Source organism: Myotis myotis, unplaced genomic scaffold, assembly GCF_014108235.1.
Source record: "Myotis myotis isolate mMyoMyo1 unplaced genomic scaffold, mMyoMyo1.p scaffold_m19_p_6, whole genome shotgun sequence".
Lineage (NCBI taxonomy): Eukaryota > Metazoa > Chordata > Mammalia > Chiroptera > Vespertilionidae > Myotis > Myotis myotis.
In genome coordinates, this window is record NW_023416368.1 from 39,520,989 (window position 1) to 39,539,011 (window position 18,023).

At 42.6% G+C, this 18,023-nt stretch overlaps 1 protein-coding gene across 1 annotated transcript in view; it reads left to right on the plus strand.

The window, feature by feature from the left end:
* The window catches only part of BBS12 (Bardet-Biedl syndrome 12), a 50,434-nt gene that overhangs the window by 25,520 nt on the left and 6,891 nt on the right, over positions 1–18,023 (plus strand). The window contains exons 2-5 of the transcript XR_004968458.1: positions 551–662; positions 2,086–2,236; positions 4,008–4,106; positions 6,135–6,190. The gene's annotated coding sequence lies outside the window, so the exon portion shown is untranslated. The remainder of the gene's footprint in view (positions 1–550; positions 663–2,085; positions 2,237–4,007; positions 4,107–6,134; positions 6,191–18,023) is intronic.

Consider the following 18,023-nt stretch of genomic DNA (forward strand, 5'->3'; position numbering starts at 1 on the left):
GTGTTGTCATAAAGTACTGCTTTTGTAATTTACCACCAAAAAAAAAAAAGTAGCTATAAACTGCAAAGGGGTATAAAACATTAAACAAATATCAGAGACTGCTCTCCCTAACTCTTATTAGCAGAAGTTTTGTCAGAAACCATGTGTGTGTGTGTTTTTAAATCTACAGAGCCTACAGCCCCCCTTCCTGCGGTTACGGAGGTATTTAGGGTTCACGCTGGTGCTCTTTGGTTGGCTAGTCTGTATAGCTCTGACTGCAGGCGAATGTCCACCTCAGTCCCTGGGGCACTCCCCAAGACCGAGTGCCAGGACTCCCTGTCCTCCAGCCACGGCCAGCACCTGGCTCCCAGCTGTGTCTGTAGATGGGCCCCACTGCCATCTCATTGCCGGGTCAGCATTAGAACTCGGGCCTGCACTCCCTGGTTCTCTTGGCCAGGACACTCTTGTACCTTTTTCATCTCAGTGACACGATACCAGCATGTCTTCATTCAGGCTGCCATAACGTAATAGACTGGGTGGCATATAAACAACAGAAACTTATTTCTCACAGGTCAGGAGGCTGGGAAGATCAAGACCAAGGCCGACAGATCCAATATCCCAAGAGAGCTTCCCACTGAGCCTGCTGTCTTCTCCCTAGGTCTTCACATGACAGGAGGGACAAGGTACATCTCCCTGGTCTCTTGTACAAGGGCACCAATGCCATTCGTGAGGGCTTCACCCTCGTGACCTCATCCTCTCCTAAAGGCCTGACTTCCTAATAACATCACATTGCAGGTTAGGATTTCAGCATGTGAATTTGGAGAGAGACAAACAGTCTATAGCAAGCAGCATAGCATATTTATATAATGAGCCTTATATGATAGCCGTTGCAACACTGCATTCCCCCAAATTTCAGAGCTGTCCAGATTGAAAGCAATGCCAAAGGGCAAAGTCAAGGTCACAGCCCTTCACTGCTCACAATCTCTACATTATAATGCCATTCTTATATTCCTTTACTACATTTTTTAGAAAAGTACACTATACTCCTCTATACCAGCACATGTAAAATAGTATGACTGCTGTACACACACATACTGGATGTCATACTAGGCATTCACTGTGTTAGTAATGAGGGACACAGATAACTGAGCTCTCTGTGGCATTTCAGCTTTGGACCAGGCATTATGTGAAGAGCTGTGTTCCTTGTATCCTAAGATTTCTAGTTCTGACAACATTCACTCTTTTATGGCAATGGGTTATCATTTAGAACGACACCATGGGCTTAGAGGCAGCACTTATAATTACTAAGAATAAGCAATTATAAAATCTCAAGAGCATCTTTCCCTCTCAGGAACCCAGTAGATGGTGGCTGAATTAACAAACACAACTATTCCTAGTTTAGTGGGGTTTATTTAGATCAGCTGTGGGCAAACTACAGCCTGTTTGAAATGAATAAAACTAAAAAAAAAAAAAAAAAGAGACCGTACCCTTTTATGTAATGATGTTTACTTTGAATTTATATTAGTTCACACAAACACTCCATCCATGCTTTTGTTCTGGCCCTCTGGTCCAGTTTAAGAACCCATTGTGGCCCTCGAGTCAAAAAGTTTGCCCACCCCTGATTTAGATACTAGAGGCCTGGTGCACGAAATTCAGGCACTCGAGGGAGGGGGGTCCCTCAGCCGAGCCTGCACCCTCTTGCAGTCTGGGAGCCCCCAGGGGATGTCCGACTGATGACTTAGGCCCGCTCCCAAGCCGACAGTCAGACATCTTCAGCACTGTCGCAAGGGCGGAAGAGGCTCCCGCCACCGCCACTGCACTCGCCAGCCATGAGTCCTGCTTCTGGTGAGCAGTGCTCCCCCTATGGGAGCACACTGACCACCAGGGGGCAGCTTTTGCATTGAGTGTCAGTGCATGTCATAGTGACTGGTCATTCTGCTGTTCAGTCGATTTGCATATTAGCCTTTTATAATATAGGATAATGACCCCGTATGTGGGCATGCGGTGAGGATGCAGAAATGATAGGGTGTAGTGCTCATCAACATAGATACAATAACAGCTTCTGTGTATCTGTATGAAGTGAGATATCTGTAATTTCATTGACAGTTTCCACCCTCTCACCGCTGAGCTGTCAGGAGTCCATGGGGAGCTTGGCTGGGACCAAATCCAGTGTCCCAAGCATGCCCGGGCACGTTGGACAGTGCGTCTACTGAGGATGGTGTGGTGCAGATAACGGTGTGGCCTATACATAGCACAGGTACACAGAGGAAGCGCTTCCTCTTACCTTCTCCAGTGGGTCCTTTACCGCATGTTTGTCTCTGTGTGATGCCAAAAGATTAGAAATTACGAAAGACCGTGGGACAGAAATGAGCCCGTGTTGGCCTGAGTTCCTTCGTATTTCAGCCCAATGAGTTAATCCTGTATTCCAGCCTTTTAATTTTTAATTATTTTTTTTTTTTACTTCTGGAATCTGATGCTTATTTAGCTCCCTAACTACAAGGGATAACTTTTTAAGTATAATATTACAAGAAGACACAGACAAGAAGGCATTGCACACAGGGTTTCCTGTTTATAGATTTGCAAAATATTTTAGAGCCCTGATTGAATGATTAATGGGGAAGAACAAAATATATCTAAACAATGAGCTTGCCAAAAGTTTCTACACAAATGCGTTGGTAGCTTGCTCCAGTGTCTGACTCAGAGGAGAACACTGTAGTGCGTTCATATGCACGGAGACGCAATCTGAGCTGACGAGCAACGGGTGCAAGTGCTTGCGTCCATCAGGGAAGAAGTGCGAGTGTTAACACTCTAGTTAAGAGATTTTTCCAAAATATAATACCAGGATGCTGAATTGTTTAAATGACAGCACATTATGCTGTCAACTTGTCCAGTGACACTTTCAGCTTCTCTTTCCTTGTAATTTCTACTTCAATTCTCTGTTCAGTTTTTCCACCAATTTTTGAAAATAAATATGCAGGAAAATCACCAAAACAAAACAAAATGCCATCATTTTCATCTTTCTAACCTCAAGCAGGTGCTGACTTCTCCTCCTATTCACAGTATTTCTGATGTGTGGAGTGAAGGGATTTTCTGATTCTTCTCCGTATTAGCAACGCTTCAAATTTCAGTGTTTGGGATTTTTTTCTCTAAAGCACAAATTAATCTTTTAGACTCTTTCTATATGATAGTTTCTAATCCGAGTGAGACTGTTTTATCTATGCACAGACAATTCAAAGACAATTCAAAGTAGTATTCAGTACCCATTATCAACAAAAAAGAGAAAAGGAGAAATCTGCATTTCCCCACACCCCCCTCACTTCTATAGCAACTATGACAAGAAGTTCCTTAAAGCATTTAGGGAGGAAAATGGAAAGTAAAATAAAAAAGAAAGAATAAAAAGAAATAGACGCTGTTCAAGCTCAGAAGATTCTTGACTTTGATGAAGTTGTAATATAAATAGTTTAAGGGAACACAGACGTAAAGCAATTTTAAATGTTGGAAACAAGCGGCAGTTCCATGAGGCTGCTACTGGGGCCGCTACCGACGCCAGTTCCAGCTTCAGAGCCATCGAGCCAACCTGTTCTTCTCCAGCTTAAGTTTTGTGCTATCTCTTCTCCCAAGTTAACAAAACAAAACTGTCACCAAATGAACACTTTCTCAGATATACTATTTCCCAGCTCATTTTTTTTTTTCTTGTTGCCAAGTTACAAGGATAAACAAGTACTTTCTTCTGGGTTCCATGTCGGAAACTCTGTCTAGTAGATAGGATTGCACTGTTTTCTAAATAATAAAACGGCTACCTTGGAATTATGATGTTGTTCAGTTAGGTTGAAAATGTTAAGCATTTCTTATTTTGCCTTTCAGTAAAACTAACAAAATACTCTACATTGGAAATTGTTGCTTTAGATCGAGGCTGGTGTGTTAAGAAAGATTAGAAAACACAGTGTAGCGATCTCATCTTCTAAAAAGTAGTTTTTCTCCCCCAGCGTTTTGTGATTACCAGCTGTTTTTATTGTTGTTGTCAAAAGGGCCACGAAGTGAAATTCCGTGACGTGCTGTTCGCCCCTCAGAAATCTCTTCTTAGACTTCAGGTTTCAAGTTGTTCCCGAGTCATCTAAGAGAAAAAGGTCAGTGGTCATGAAAAATGAGTTATTCTCTTAGCGCTTACGGACAACAGTCTCCGTTGGGAAAAGAAGACAAAGAAAACAAAACAAATTGTCAGATGGCTATGGACACGGGTGTCTGGTCTGTGTTTGGCCCGTGTCCCCTTCCCAGGGGTCCTGCTTAGACAATACTACAGCAAGCACACATTGTGTATATTAAACACGCCAAGAGGAAAAGCCAAAACCTGAAGTGCAGTCCGCTTCCAGTAATCTGCGTGCTTATTAATATTTTTTCTGGTTTATCAGAAAATGTTTCACACCAGGCGGGGGATCTAGCTGATTCCCGTGTTGTTCCCCCTGACTGTTGCTTTGGTGTTTACTACGCTATCATAACTTAATTTTCTATTATTAGCCTAAGTTAAAATAAGAAAGAGAGAAGTAAACCCATTAAAAAAACATCCTGCATTAGAAAGAAAAAAAGGATTTGAGGGTTAAATGCAGTTCCTGTTCCAGGGGTAGATAGTTATGAGGGGTTCTCGGGTCAGAGAACACTAACCAGAACAGACCTCGTCCACTGTTGGTTATTGGTCCTTAGTTTATCTCGACTCTGCTTTTGCTCATCTCGAGGAGACCAGCATGGAAGAGCCAACACCATGAGAGAAGGCTTCACATTCTACACTAAGTCCCTTCCTCTAAAGGTCCTTTTGTCCTGAAGTTGGTCGTCTTTAAAAATCCATCAAGCCCTAACCGGTTTGGCTCAGTGGATGGAGCGTCGGCCTGTGGACTCAAGGGTCCCAAGTTCGATTCCGGTCAAGGGCATGTGCCTTGGTTGCAGGCACGTCCCCAGTGGAGAGTGTGCAGGAGGCAGCTGATCGATGTTTCTCTCTCATCGATGTTTCTAACTCTCTATCCCTCTCCCTTCCTCTCTGTAAAAAATCAACAAAATATATTTTTTAAAAAACCCATCAAGGTGAACCTCCCTTATAATCCACATTGAGACTGAAGAGTGGCAGAATATGCCTCCCCCATAAATATGCCACTTGGGCATAAGGAGTACTTGGAGCTTAAGGCACTAAAAACAGTAGATGCCAGAAGGGTGCTCTGACTCCCCTCCTCTTCCTGAAAGCAGGAGATACAACTCCCCCCGGGATAGATGCCCTCCTGTCCCAGGAGGAAAGGGACCCTCTCACCACCAGAGACGGGAGCTGAGGCCAAGAGAAATCTGGACAAACAGACCTGTTACAATAACTCAATTTGCCTTAGTCTCCCCAGGCATTTTAGCTACTTTCCCACAATTGCCTCTCTTTGTTCAACCTGATATATAAACACTTGGGCCCAGCCACTTCTTTGGGTCCTCATTTTCCTGGGAAGGCTCCATGTGCATGCAAAAATCTGTCTTTTTCTGCTGTGAATCCATTTTATGTCAACTTAATTCTCAGGCCCCGCTGGAGACCGAAGGGGGAAAGGTTTTGTCCCCTACAATGTGAGCATTATAGCACAGCTCAGATTCTTTTAAACTACTTTTCTTTATAGCTTCCTGTTCCTCTAATTTAGAGCGAGTATTCCTAAGATTGGCAGCATGATAATCACAGTGCACCTCTTCCCAATGATTCTACCTGCTTTCTGGTTTCTTGCTGTTACTTGGCTGCCTGCTCTGGGTGGACATTTAAGAGGGAGGCACTCAAACAGGAAATGAGATCAAGACTTTCAAAGGACACACCTCAACAAAATGAAATGTGCATACATTTCCCATATGGATGTTGTTCGTGCTGATAGTCACAATGTCTGTTAGTAACCCATGATGACCTGCTTAATATTTTTGTTATGCAAAAGGTTTTTTTCTCTTGAAAAATCACTGTTAATATTTGAATAAAGAGGAAAGATGCATGCTATTTATATATTTTAAGCAAAATTTTTTTATTTATTTTACCTCCTATAACCCCCTCCATCTCCTCCCACCCTCCCTCCTCCCAGCAATGTGGGCAATTATTTTTAATAATACTAAAGTTTTTCCAGAATATCGCTCTTACTCCTCTTAATTCTCATTTAAAGGATCCAAATACCCTGAACTATGTGACAGGAGAGAAATGGAAAGAATTTTTGGAAAAGTAAGTACTGCATATGTTATATAAATCCCTGCATTTCTCGTCATCACTTGCAATATTAAACTGAGTGTGCAGTGGGCGAAGCTAATAGAAAACACTTGGTTTGGAATATTTTATTGACTTTGACTAAGAGCACAATTTGCCTTTATTATACTTACATTGTTAAGAACCACATGTAATAAGCCAAAAAGTTATGCTTTAGATTATTTTTAATGTTGAAATTAAATGATAAAATTGTAACACTTAATAAAAATAAAACACATAGGAACTTGGAAGAAAATTAAATAGAATAGGAACTAAAATAAAAAAGTATTAATCAGTTTTGTCATAGAGACAAACAAACATAGCAAGGCAAAATTGGCATCACTGGCCAAATTGTATGCATCTTGAATTAATTTGTGGTGTGGAAGTTAATGCAGTTCTTCAAATATGTCTTTCTTTCTGTCTCTTTTTCTCTTTCTACACACACACACACACACACACACACACACACACACACTCCTTTGCCCCAGTCTAACAGAGAACATTATTTCTTGATTTATTTATCTTCAATAGATGTGTTCTGAATGCCCTTTACGTAGTAGCTCCTGACTTCAGGGTTCATCAAGTTAAGTAAGAACTGGTCCTCCAGGACCATACTAGGCTAGTGGAAGAAATAAATTATGCACACAAACAATCATAGTACATAATAGAGTTGAATAAACACCATAAATTAGGCATTCGATGGTAGAGATGTCATTTTGCTTGGGGAAAGCAGCAGTCTCATGGAAATAGTGTCATTTAGTGTGGGCTTTGCAGGATAGCAAGGTTTTTATAGAAAAGACCTGGGAAGGCTGGGAGGACTGATGTGAAGCCAGCAGCGGGAGCAATGACACGGCACGGCCACACGCGAAGAGGTTGTGGGTGGGTCCTCTCAGCTGTCAAGTGAGAAGTGCGAGGCGGGCAGGCGAAGGCTGAGGAGGCACGTGAACCGCCCGTAGAAAATTCTCCTTTATTCCTCAGACAGTGCATCTCCCAGCGCTGGAGGAAGAGCGTGGCATGCTCAATAATAGTTCAGAAAAAAATGACTTTTAAAGGAGACAGACTGGGGTTTAGGCTGTAGATGCAGGATTGATTGGGGGTATTCGCATGGCCCAGAGAAACCAGGGATCAGTGGACAGGGAAGGGAGGACACAGAGCCAGGGGTGTTTCAGAAGCAGGGCCTTTAGGACTGGGTAGCCAGAAGCACTTGGGAGGTAAAGGTGTTAGTTATCCTTGGTCACAGCAGGGAGCGGGAGGTAAGATTGAACCAGCGTAGGTGGAAAGGTCACAGGGTGCATGGGTGAGGGCTGAAGGCTGAAACCCAGCCCTGGGAGAAACCAACTAGAGGCAGGGACCCAAATGCCAGCACGTCCATCTTCTCCGTCCTCCATGCAGGCTGATGCCACCCTTTCCTCGTAAGAGCTTTCTCATGGGGTCAACATGGTCACGTCTGTGTCCAGAGGTTTATGTCTAACCAGAGGCCAGAGCCCAGCAACTGACCAAATTTTTACCCCGTAGACTTTGGCAATGATAATTTTGCTTGGTAAGTTTTTAAAGCAAATTGCTGGGTCAAGCCATTCCCCACGAGGCACCGCTGCCCCTCGCAGCACACTGATCGCCCTCGAACCCCGGCCAGGCCAGAGGTGGATCCTGTGTGACCGCGGCCACGGAGCAGGATGGGACAGTTCCTGAGGAAGCAGGGCTGGCGGACAGAGAGGTTCTGGGAACACCGAACAGAGAAGCATCCACTGAGCCTGATGCTGACACTTCCCAGTAGATTCTCTTCAGCTGCTCCCAGGGTTTCACCCCTCCAGGCAGCAGGGCCTGCCCTTCCCCGACCCACACCCCCTTCCTCGCTGCTTCCCTGTGCTCCCAGGCCTGTGTTCCTGGTCTCCGCCTGGCTGGCTCCTACCACTTACTTCACAAGGTATGGTTTCTGCTCAACTTCATTTGGGGGAATTTTTATATTGATACGTAAAACTAACTTTTTGGATCTAAAAAAAATTTATTTTTTTTTCTCTCTCTCAAAAGCCCTGATTTTTTTTTCTTCCCTAACTATTGTTTCATCTGTGGTTTTCAAAAAATCTGTTTTTGAAACACAAAAGCTGAACGATAATTCTTTCTTTGTTTTTGCATTTCTGTTTTAATAATTCGAATCCTCCCTGAGGCCATGGAGCCTCTGAAACAAGGCGGTTTTCAGGAGAGAGCGCACAACCCTGCCCCAGCCACGGAACAGCAAGGCCAGGGCTGGGGGAGCGCGGGCCCCATCTTGGAGACGCTTGATGGATGGGAAGTTTGCTAGAGAGGACGTGTGCCAGGAAGGCGATGGAAAATGAATGTGGAAAGAAATCAGGATGAGAGTTTGTGGAGTTTCAGTTTCAGGCTCAGTAGGGGAATCCCTAGATCACACGGCCCAGCCTGGGGCGGCCCTTCAGAGGCAAGTCCGGACTTGCAGGATCTGGACCCTGGGAAGGAGAATAGGATGCAGCAGAATAGGAGCGAGCCCTGGCCAGTTCTCCCAGTGGTTAGAGCATCAGGCTCTGGAACTCGGACCTTGGGTTCAATTCCCGGTCAAAGGCACGTACTTTGGTTGCAGGTTTGGTCCCTGGCCCGAGTCAGGCACAAGCAGGAGGCCACCAATCAATGTGTCTCTCTCACATTGACGTTTCTCTCTCTCCCGCCTCCCTCCATATACTCTCTCTAAAAAAAAAAAAATCAATGAAAATTTTGCATGAGGATTAAAAAGAGAAAAAAAAGAATAAAAGAGAAACCACTCCCAATTTGCCCGACATTTAGACTAGACCGCACTGAACACTTGCCCTGGGTCCCGAATGCCTACTACTAGTGCAGAATTGCAAAGGTGAAGAACTTGGTTCAAAATATATCTGGCAGCTCAATAAACACAGTAATATGGAACCTGTAAAAGGAAAATGTTATTTTTCTTCGTTCTAGGAAACATAGCTAAAGAGGGAATATTGTTCTGGTTTAGAAACCAGGCTTAATAACATGGTTGAACACGAGCTTGGTGATTTGAATAAAAAGTGCAGCTACCCAGCGTGTTCCAAAAGCTCACCAGAGTCGACCGAGCCTGGCCACATTGTTCCTTTTGGCTTCAGATATTTGGGTCAAAGAAACATTTGCAAAAAACAAACAAACAAACAAAACCAAGGAAATAACAACAACAAAAAACTTTTAGGCATTTTTGTAGCTTGGTGAATAAATATTCAGAATTCGTCTTCCAATTTTTTGGTCTTTTAATTGAGAATTCATTATCAGTCAGTCAGCTCTGAATTAGTTTATGGTTAATTACCAATCATGTTAACATTTACTGAGTGCTAACTGTATGTACTTTACATATAATAATTTATTAATTCTCATAAGAACTGTGTGAGAGGGATACTATAGTATTCCCATTTTACAACTGGTTAAAAATTAAGCAAATATTGTGTACTAGGAACTAAGTGCTTCATATGTAGTATTTCATTTGATGCTTTAAAATAACTATGAGATTCTATTATTTCCCTTACTTTACAGATGAGCAAATTGAGACTCAGGTGAATTTAAGTTGACAAGCTGGAAAGGGATGGGGGAGGGATTTTTAACCCAAGTCTACCTATTAGCCCAAATTTCTGGCACATGTAATATTGAAAAGCTAGAAATAATCTGTATGTCCAATAATAAATAATTAGTTAAGTAAATGGTACATCTATATAATAGAATACACACACTAAAAATGATGCTGAAAATATGTCATATTAATATGCAAAACAAACTTTTCAGATGAAGAAAGGCAGGTAAAATATGCACAATATGATTTCATTTTATTTTATTTATTTATTTTTTTTTAATTAAATCTTTATTGTTCAGATTATTACATTTGTTCCTCTTTTTTTTCCCCCCATAATTCCCCTCCTCCCAGTTCCCGCCCCACCCTCCGCCCTCACTCCCCACCCACTGTCCTCATCCATAGGTGCACGATTTTTGTCCAGTCTCTTCCTGCATCTCCCACACCCCTTTCCCCCCTAGGAATAGTCAGTCCATTCCCTTTCTATGTCCCTGATTCTATTATAATCAGCAGTTCATTCTGTTCATCAGATTATTTATTCACTTGATTCTTAGATTCACTTGTTGATAGATGCATATTTGTTGTTCATAATTTGTATCTTTACCTTTTTCTTCCTCTTCCTCTTCTTAAAGGATACCTTTCAGCATTTCATATAATCCTGGTTTGGTGGTGATGAACTCCTTTAGCTTTTCCTTATCTGTGAAGCTCTTTATCTGACCTTCAATTCTGAATGATAGCTTTGCTGGATAAAGTAATCTTGGTTGTAGGTTCTTGGTATTCATCACTTTGAATATTTCTTGCCACTCCCTCCTGGCCTGCAAAGTTTCTGTTGAGAAATCAGCTGACAGTCGTATGGGTATTCCCTTGTGGGTAACTGGGTTTCTTTCTCTTGCTGTTTTTAAGATTCTCTCTTTATCTTTTGCTCTTGGCATTTTAATTATGATGTGTCTTGGTGTGGTCCTCTTTGGATTCCTTTTGTTTGGGGTTCTCTGCGCTTCTTGGACCTGTAAGTCCATTTCTTTCACCAGGTGGGGGAAGTTTTCTGTCATTATTTCTTCAAATAGGTTTTCAATATCTTGCACTCTCTCATCTTCTGGCACCCCTATAATTCTGATGTTGGTACGCTTGAAGTTGTCCCAGAGGCTCCTTACACTATCCTCGCATTTTTGGATTCTTTTTTCATTTTGCTTTTCCGGTTGGGTGTTTTTTGCTTCCTCGCATTTCAAATCATTGACTTGATTCTTGCTCTCCTCTGGTCTGCTGTTGGGAGTCTGTATAATATTCGTTATTTCAGTCCGTGTATGCTTAATTTCTAGTTGGTTCCCCAATATAAGATCGAGGGTCTTATTAGTTTTCTTGTAGATCTCATTAAGTTTATCGGCGGCTTCTAAACAGTTCTTGAGAGACCTTAAAAGTGTGGTTCTGAACTCTATATCTTCCATTGACAATTTTGTCCTGTTTCTTTGTCTCCGCATTTTGTTATGCTTCCTTGGTGCACCCCCTAGTGGTCTTTGTTCCTCATTTTAAAATATATGAAAATATAAGCATATATACACTTTCCTAAAAAAGAATATAAAAGCAAAATGAAAATGCAGGGACTCTTGTAAAGGGTATCAGGCCTGACTGATGTGGCTCAGTGGTTGAGCATCAATCTATGAACCAGGAGGTCACCGTTTGATTCCCAGTCAGGGCACATGCCTGGGTTGGGGCTTGATTTCCTAGTGTGGGGTGTGTAGGAGGCAGCCGATCAATGATTCTCTCTCATCATTGATGTTACTATCTCTCTTGCTCCCTTTCCCTTTCTCTCTGAAATAAAAAGAAGAAGAAAAAGAAAAAAAATAAAAAAAAAAATATATATATATGCCTAAGCAACCGTTATGACTGGTCAACTGAACAACCGGTCACTATGACACCCACTGACCACCAGAGGGCAATGAAGAGCTGCCCCCTGGTGGTCAGTGCACCCACAGCCAACCTCCCGTGGCCGGCCAACCTCCTGCAGTCCCTCCCCCAGCTGGCTGGCCCTGATTGGCCCCAGTCAAGACTGGGCGAGATGGCCCTGATCCACCCTGATCGCTGGCCAGGCCAAGGAACCTTACCCATGCACGAATTTGTGCACCGGGCCACACACACACACACACACACACACACACACACACACACACACACTGAGTGGCTAGATTATTATGACCACCTGACGTTTGTAGGCAAATTAGCTATAATTTTACGCTGAAGTTGCTAGAGGGCCAGACCATTATAAATAGGGAAGCAGGTTGTTTACCATGACAGTAGAAGTGATTTTTTTCCTGAAGATATGGGTAAACAATGTGATTTAACAGCCTTTGAAAGTGGGAGATTATTTATACACACACACACAAACTGAGTGGTCAGATTACTATGACCACCCCATCAGTACTTTATTGGGCCACCTTTTGCCTTCAATACTGCAGCGATTCTTCTTGGCATTGACTCCACAAGATGTTGAAAGGTGATGCGAGGAATTGACACCATGCCTGATGAATAGCACTGTCCAGTTCTGTGAGATTTGATGGTTGTGGAACCAGCTGCCTGATGGCTCTTTTAACTTCGTCCCCCAAATGCTCAATTGGATTGGGATCTGGTGATTGTGGGGCCACATAAGCAAGGTAAAGTCTCCCTCATGTTCTTGAAACCACTCCTGCACAATACGAGCACTGTGGCATGGCGCATTGTCTAGTTGGAAGAAGCCATCTCCATTGGGATATGCCATCAACATGATAGGATGAACTTGATCAGCAACGATACTTAGGTATGTTGTGCTATTCAGACGTTGTTCCACATGAGTTAAAGGGCCCAAATCATGGCAGGAAAACATGCCCCAAACCATAACACTGCCCCCACCAGCTTGAAGGGTTGTACTCATGCATGTGGGGTGCATGCTTTCATGCTGTTTCCGCCAAATTCTCACTCTGCCATCTGCATGATGCAACTGGAAATGTGATTCATTGGACCACATGACTTTTTTCCAATGCTCGACTGTCCAATCCATGTGTTCCTGTGCGAATTGGAGTCATTTTATCTTGGTAACTGCAGACAGCAAAGGTGTTCAAACAGGCCTTTGGCTTCCATATTCCATACGATGCAGTGTACGGCTAATTTGCCTACAAACGTCAAGTGGTCATAATAATCTGGCCACTCAGTGTGTGTGTGTGTGTGTGTGTGTGTGTGTATTTAAAGGGTATTAAAATATGCCCATTGGTATAAGGATATTTTGAGCTGATTATTTTGAGCAATAGCAGACACGGGAAGCTGTGAAACAGAGTAGAAGCTACTGTACTGTTACCTTTTTAAAGGAAATTTCCATCTGTAGGTGTCTCCCTCTCAGTTCCAGGATGAGACATATGACTGAATCACAAGAGAATCCTGTCATTAGAGAAGGCAAACTGCAGAACAAACCTTACCCTCCTTACCTTGCTTTTCCTAGTCACCTCCCATAACTGGCCTCACCCCCAACATCTTTTGTTTGTTTTTAACTTAAATTGGTTTTTAAGGTGGTGGCTTGGGCCATCTGAAGAGTTACTCATTTTTCTTCCTTCTCTCCTGTGTGTACATGAGGTATACATTTTTGTTATTGTTGTTAAATCCTCACCTGAAGATATTTTTTCCATTGATTTTTAGAGTGTGGAAGGGAGGGGGAGAGAGAGAGAGAAATAGAGAAACATCAATGTGAGAGAGACACATTGGTGGATTGCCTCCCTTACATGCCCAGACCAGGGCTGGGGATGGCCTGCAACCCAGGTACCTGCCCTTGACCGGGGATTGAACCAGTAACCCCTCGGTGCGCCAGCAGACACTCTACCACTGAGCCACACCGAAGTATATATTTTAATAAACGTCTGTGTGTGTTTTTTTCTCTTACTTTTTTGTTGTTTTTTTCCTTTTTAAAATGTCTTTATTACAGGGGCCTCAACCAAAAAATCAGAAGGGTAGAGGGAAAATTTTTTTCCTTAATTTCAAGATGGTGACAGCAAAGCATTGAACCAAGTGAGAGAAAGCTTGAAACGCAGGCCGACAGGGCAGGGGTCCAGTGGGAAACAAAGGCAGGTGGAACATAGGCAGGGCAGACATGGCAGTTTGAGCAGCCTAATCACAGGAACAACCAAGCAGCAATAGCAAGATGTGTTTGGACTCAGAGTGGGAGGCATGTGAAACTAGGGAGGGTCTGCAACAGTAAGGTGCACTGACACAGAGGAACTGGAAAAGTCCAGGTCCCGTGCTGGGCAAGAACAATGAAGGAATCAATCAGGTGGTGACACAGGTAGATATAGAGCAGGCTTGTAGCACATACACGTGTATCCCTAGATACAAGGCTTCATGGGCCACCCATTATTGGTCCCCCTCCCTGTGAGGGGAGTCTGAATCTGCTTGTAATAAATTTTTTACACTTTTGCTTGAATCTTCTGGTCTGCGAAGTTCATGCTTTGGCGTCATGAGACACGACCCTGGGGGAAAATCCTCAGCTCACCATTCGGGCTATCGCTAGTCCAGGATCCGCTGAGTGCAGGGCTCTGTGCGACTGCACAGCTCACACCCCCATGCAGCTGGCCTCCGTTATAAATACTCTATGTCCTGCTCTCTACCACCCCCAAATACAGCACTTTGGAATACGATTATTTGAGCTGAAGGCCATTGAGATGCAGCTGACACAAGGAGGACTGTCTGCCCTCCTGCTTCCTGTCTAAACGCAGGGCACAAGTATCCCCATGTGAAGGTGATGAACTTTTCCATTTGTAAGTGCTCCTCTCTCCAGGAAGAGAACTATGACCTTCTTTGCTTGACCACCCTTACTGAAGGAGTCTCTTTCCCGTGCAGTTCCTAGTCACCTTCCCACAACTGACCACTGGTAGGGTCCCAAACCGCCTTTTCTTTTGTGGCACTTCTCCACGATTGATCGCCCTTTGTTAAAATGGTACATAATCCCCCAGGTCTTACTGCCTCTTTGGGCTTTCACCTCTTTTCTGGGAAACCCATTTACACATAAATATATTAAGATCAATAAACATATAGTTTTTCTCCTGTTAATCTTTCTTTTGTTAGTTCAATTAGATGCAGAACCTGAGGGGGTAGAGGACATTTTTCTCTCTCTCATACTTTTGTCAGTATTGCATTGCTTGTAAGTCTTGCTTTGTTAATAAGAAAAATAATAACAATAAAAATAAGGGCTCTTACAATATCCTATCTGTAGACCCTTTGATAAAATTCTCTAAACCAGGGGTGAGGAACATCTGGCCTGAGGGCCATCTAAGGCCCAATAAATCATTTGGTCTGGCCTTGCCAAGGTGTTAGGGGTGAGTTAACTAAATGTTTGACCAAGTATAGCAGGCTAAGTTTTAAGTTGATAATTTTGTATGGCCCACGAATGATTTTACAAATATCCAAATGGCCCTTGGCAGAAAAAAGGTTGCCCACCCCTGCTAAACAAATGAAAATCAAATCTCATGACAGGGAAGAAAAGTTCAAGAACCATCGATGAGCGATGAAGCTTACATTTACAATTGAATCTAAATGGATGATGATAGTTCAGTGGGGATGACACTCTTTTAAGGATTTTGAAACAGGAGAGAGATTCTGTGAAGGAAAACCTGTTAATAGTCTGGGATTGAAATCCTATAATGATCTCATACAAACTCAAGATTTGGGCAATAGGGAGGATGTGGGTAGTTAAATGTTCTAAAGAGTTTATTTCAATGGAAGGAGGGGAGAAGCACTGAAGGAGTAATCTGGATGACGCAAGATTTCATCACACTACTCAGAACGGTGGGTGTGCAATTTTAAACTTAATTATTTCTGAAATTTTCCATTTAATATTTTGGACTACACTGGATGGTGGGTTACTGAAACCGCCAAAAGTGAAACCACAGATAAGGGGTACTGTGGAAGAATACCAACCTCCACTTCATAGGATAGTTGTACCACATTTTAATCGACTACTCTACAATATACATTCAGTTCAACCAAAGGTTATTCATAAGTTTATATGCACGAGGTTCTTAACCACGGCAGCATTTGTAGCAACAGTAAAAGACCATCTGAATGGCCCCAAATAGTAGATAGTGAAATAAACTGTGCACATATCCACTTAATAAAATTTAATTTTAAAAATATGAATTGTGTAAATAATATAGAAAGATAGGAAATGATAATGTTAACTAAGGGGAGTAGAATATAAAAATATTCCTAGACTCTGCAACAGGTCAAAAAAGGACATTAGCCAATGAGCAGTTATAAGAAGGAGCACAAATAAAACAGGAATCATCGATGTCTTAGGCTCGTGGAATGTGGGTGAAGTCTTTTTTGTATTAATTACTTTTGTTGTCATACAGTTGCTTAAGCACTAGATGAAAACAAAGGCTTAAAACAGAGGAACAAATGGGTGGAAGTGGAAGAGATCAAACTATTAGACAACCCTTGAGGAATTTTGCTGTACAGGGAAGCAGAAAATGGCTAGTATCGGGGGAGGGTGTGGGGTCAAGGCAAGGGCGGGGTTCTTTTGAAGATCGGAAGGAGCTACATGTTTTTATGCTGATGGGCATGACTAGTAGAAAGGAGGAAAAGGGATGCTGGAGGAAAGTCCTTCAGCAAAGGAGAGGAAATGTGCGCCAACGCTCAGTGGAGCTGGGCAGAGGGCAGGGGCCAGGTGGAACATATGGGAGCAGACACAGATAGGCAGGCTGGCTGTTTGATGGTGGAAAGTTGAGGTAATTCTGTTCTGATTGATTCCATTATATTCAGTGAAATATGCAAATCAAGGAGTCAACTAAGAGTGGAGGTTTGTTGGAAGTTTGAGAAAAAAGGAGAGGTGCGAAATGGCCTCAGAGGTTGAAAGAGCTAATAGGTCAAGGCAAGATGGTAGAATTTCCTGAGTGAACCCAGGGTCTCCTTGCGGGTTGGGCAGTGATAGGCCTTGTTGATGTACCCTGGCAGGGCAGCCTGTCTCAGCTATGTAATGTCAAAGCCCTGCACACATAGGCTTTCCTTCTTCTATGACCCTGAGTTCCGTTTCGGTACCACAGATTGCTGTTATCCTTCCTCTTCATTTTGTGTGTGAACGGTGATGTTGAAAGCACACTTTTACTTGAAGTATCAGCTTACACGTACTCTCTGAAGATGTTGTCATTACTCAAGAACATCTTCTCAGCCCTCAGAACGAGCTGACTCTGTGCACTGACGCCACCGCCCAGCAGAAGCCATGGCCTATGACTTGTGGGTGTGAAGTAGATTGTGGATTCTCAAGAGATTTGATAGCCTTCATCAGCTGCAAAAAATAGGGAAATATGTATCATTTTGCTCTGTCTGAATGATGTAGTTTGAGCTTTTTAAAATTTGTTGGCTTAGTGAAGATAGGACCACACAAATCGCATGACTAATTCCCCTCAAAAGTTAGGCTCTTTTGCCCTGGCCGGGTAGCTCAGTTGGTTAGAGCATTGTCCCAATACGCCAAGGTTGTGGGTTCAATCTCTGGTTAGGGCACATGCATGAAACAACCAATGAATGCATCAATAACGTAGAACAACAAAATCGATGTTTCTCTCGCTCTCTCAAATCAATAAATTTTTAAAAAGTTAGGTGCTTTTTGCAGCCTACACACTGATGTCATAGAGAGTATTAATACAAGTGAGGTGGACAGGATTGCATGTTGGGGTTTAGTTTAAGTGGATCAGGTAATAGGGGAGAGAAATGAATAGGAAACCCTGAGGGAAAACAAATACATTGGTAGGAAAAACAAAGTTAAGCACTAAAAATAATTGACCAAGAAAAACAGTTAATGTCTATTTTATCTTTTGTTCCTTTAATAATGTATATTACATACAGAGAATGATGAGTAGAAAAGAACAATTAAAAGGTAAGTGTGATTAACTGGGATTTCCTTTGTCTTCCCCCAAATAGCCAGCTTATAGGGACCGCTGTGCTCTACTTCTGTGCAGAGGTGAGCATCTTTCCCTTCCAGACTGAAAGTCAAAATGCTTTTATAGCCGCAATGACTGCTTGTGAATCTGGCAACTTACACCAGTGAGTGTCACTTTGAACAGTGGTGATTTAGGCACTTTCTAGATAACATTGAAATGACTTCCTTAACATTGAAATGACTTCCTTAATATTGAATGACTGTTTCTCAGCACTTTCCACACCTAAGCCCAACAAATCACAAAACAAGAAATATAAATGCCCAACAAACTCATGAAAAACAGTTCCATTTCAATAATAATTTTA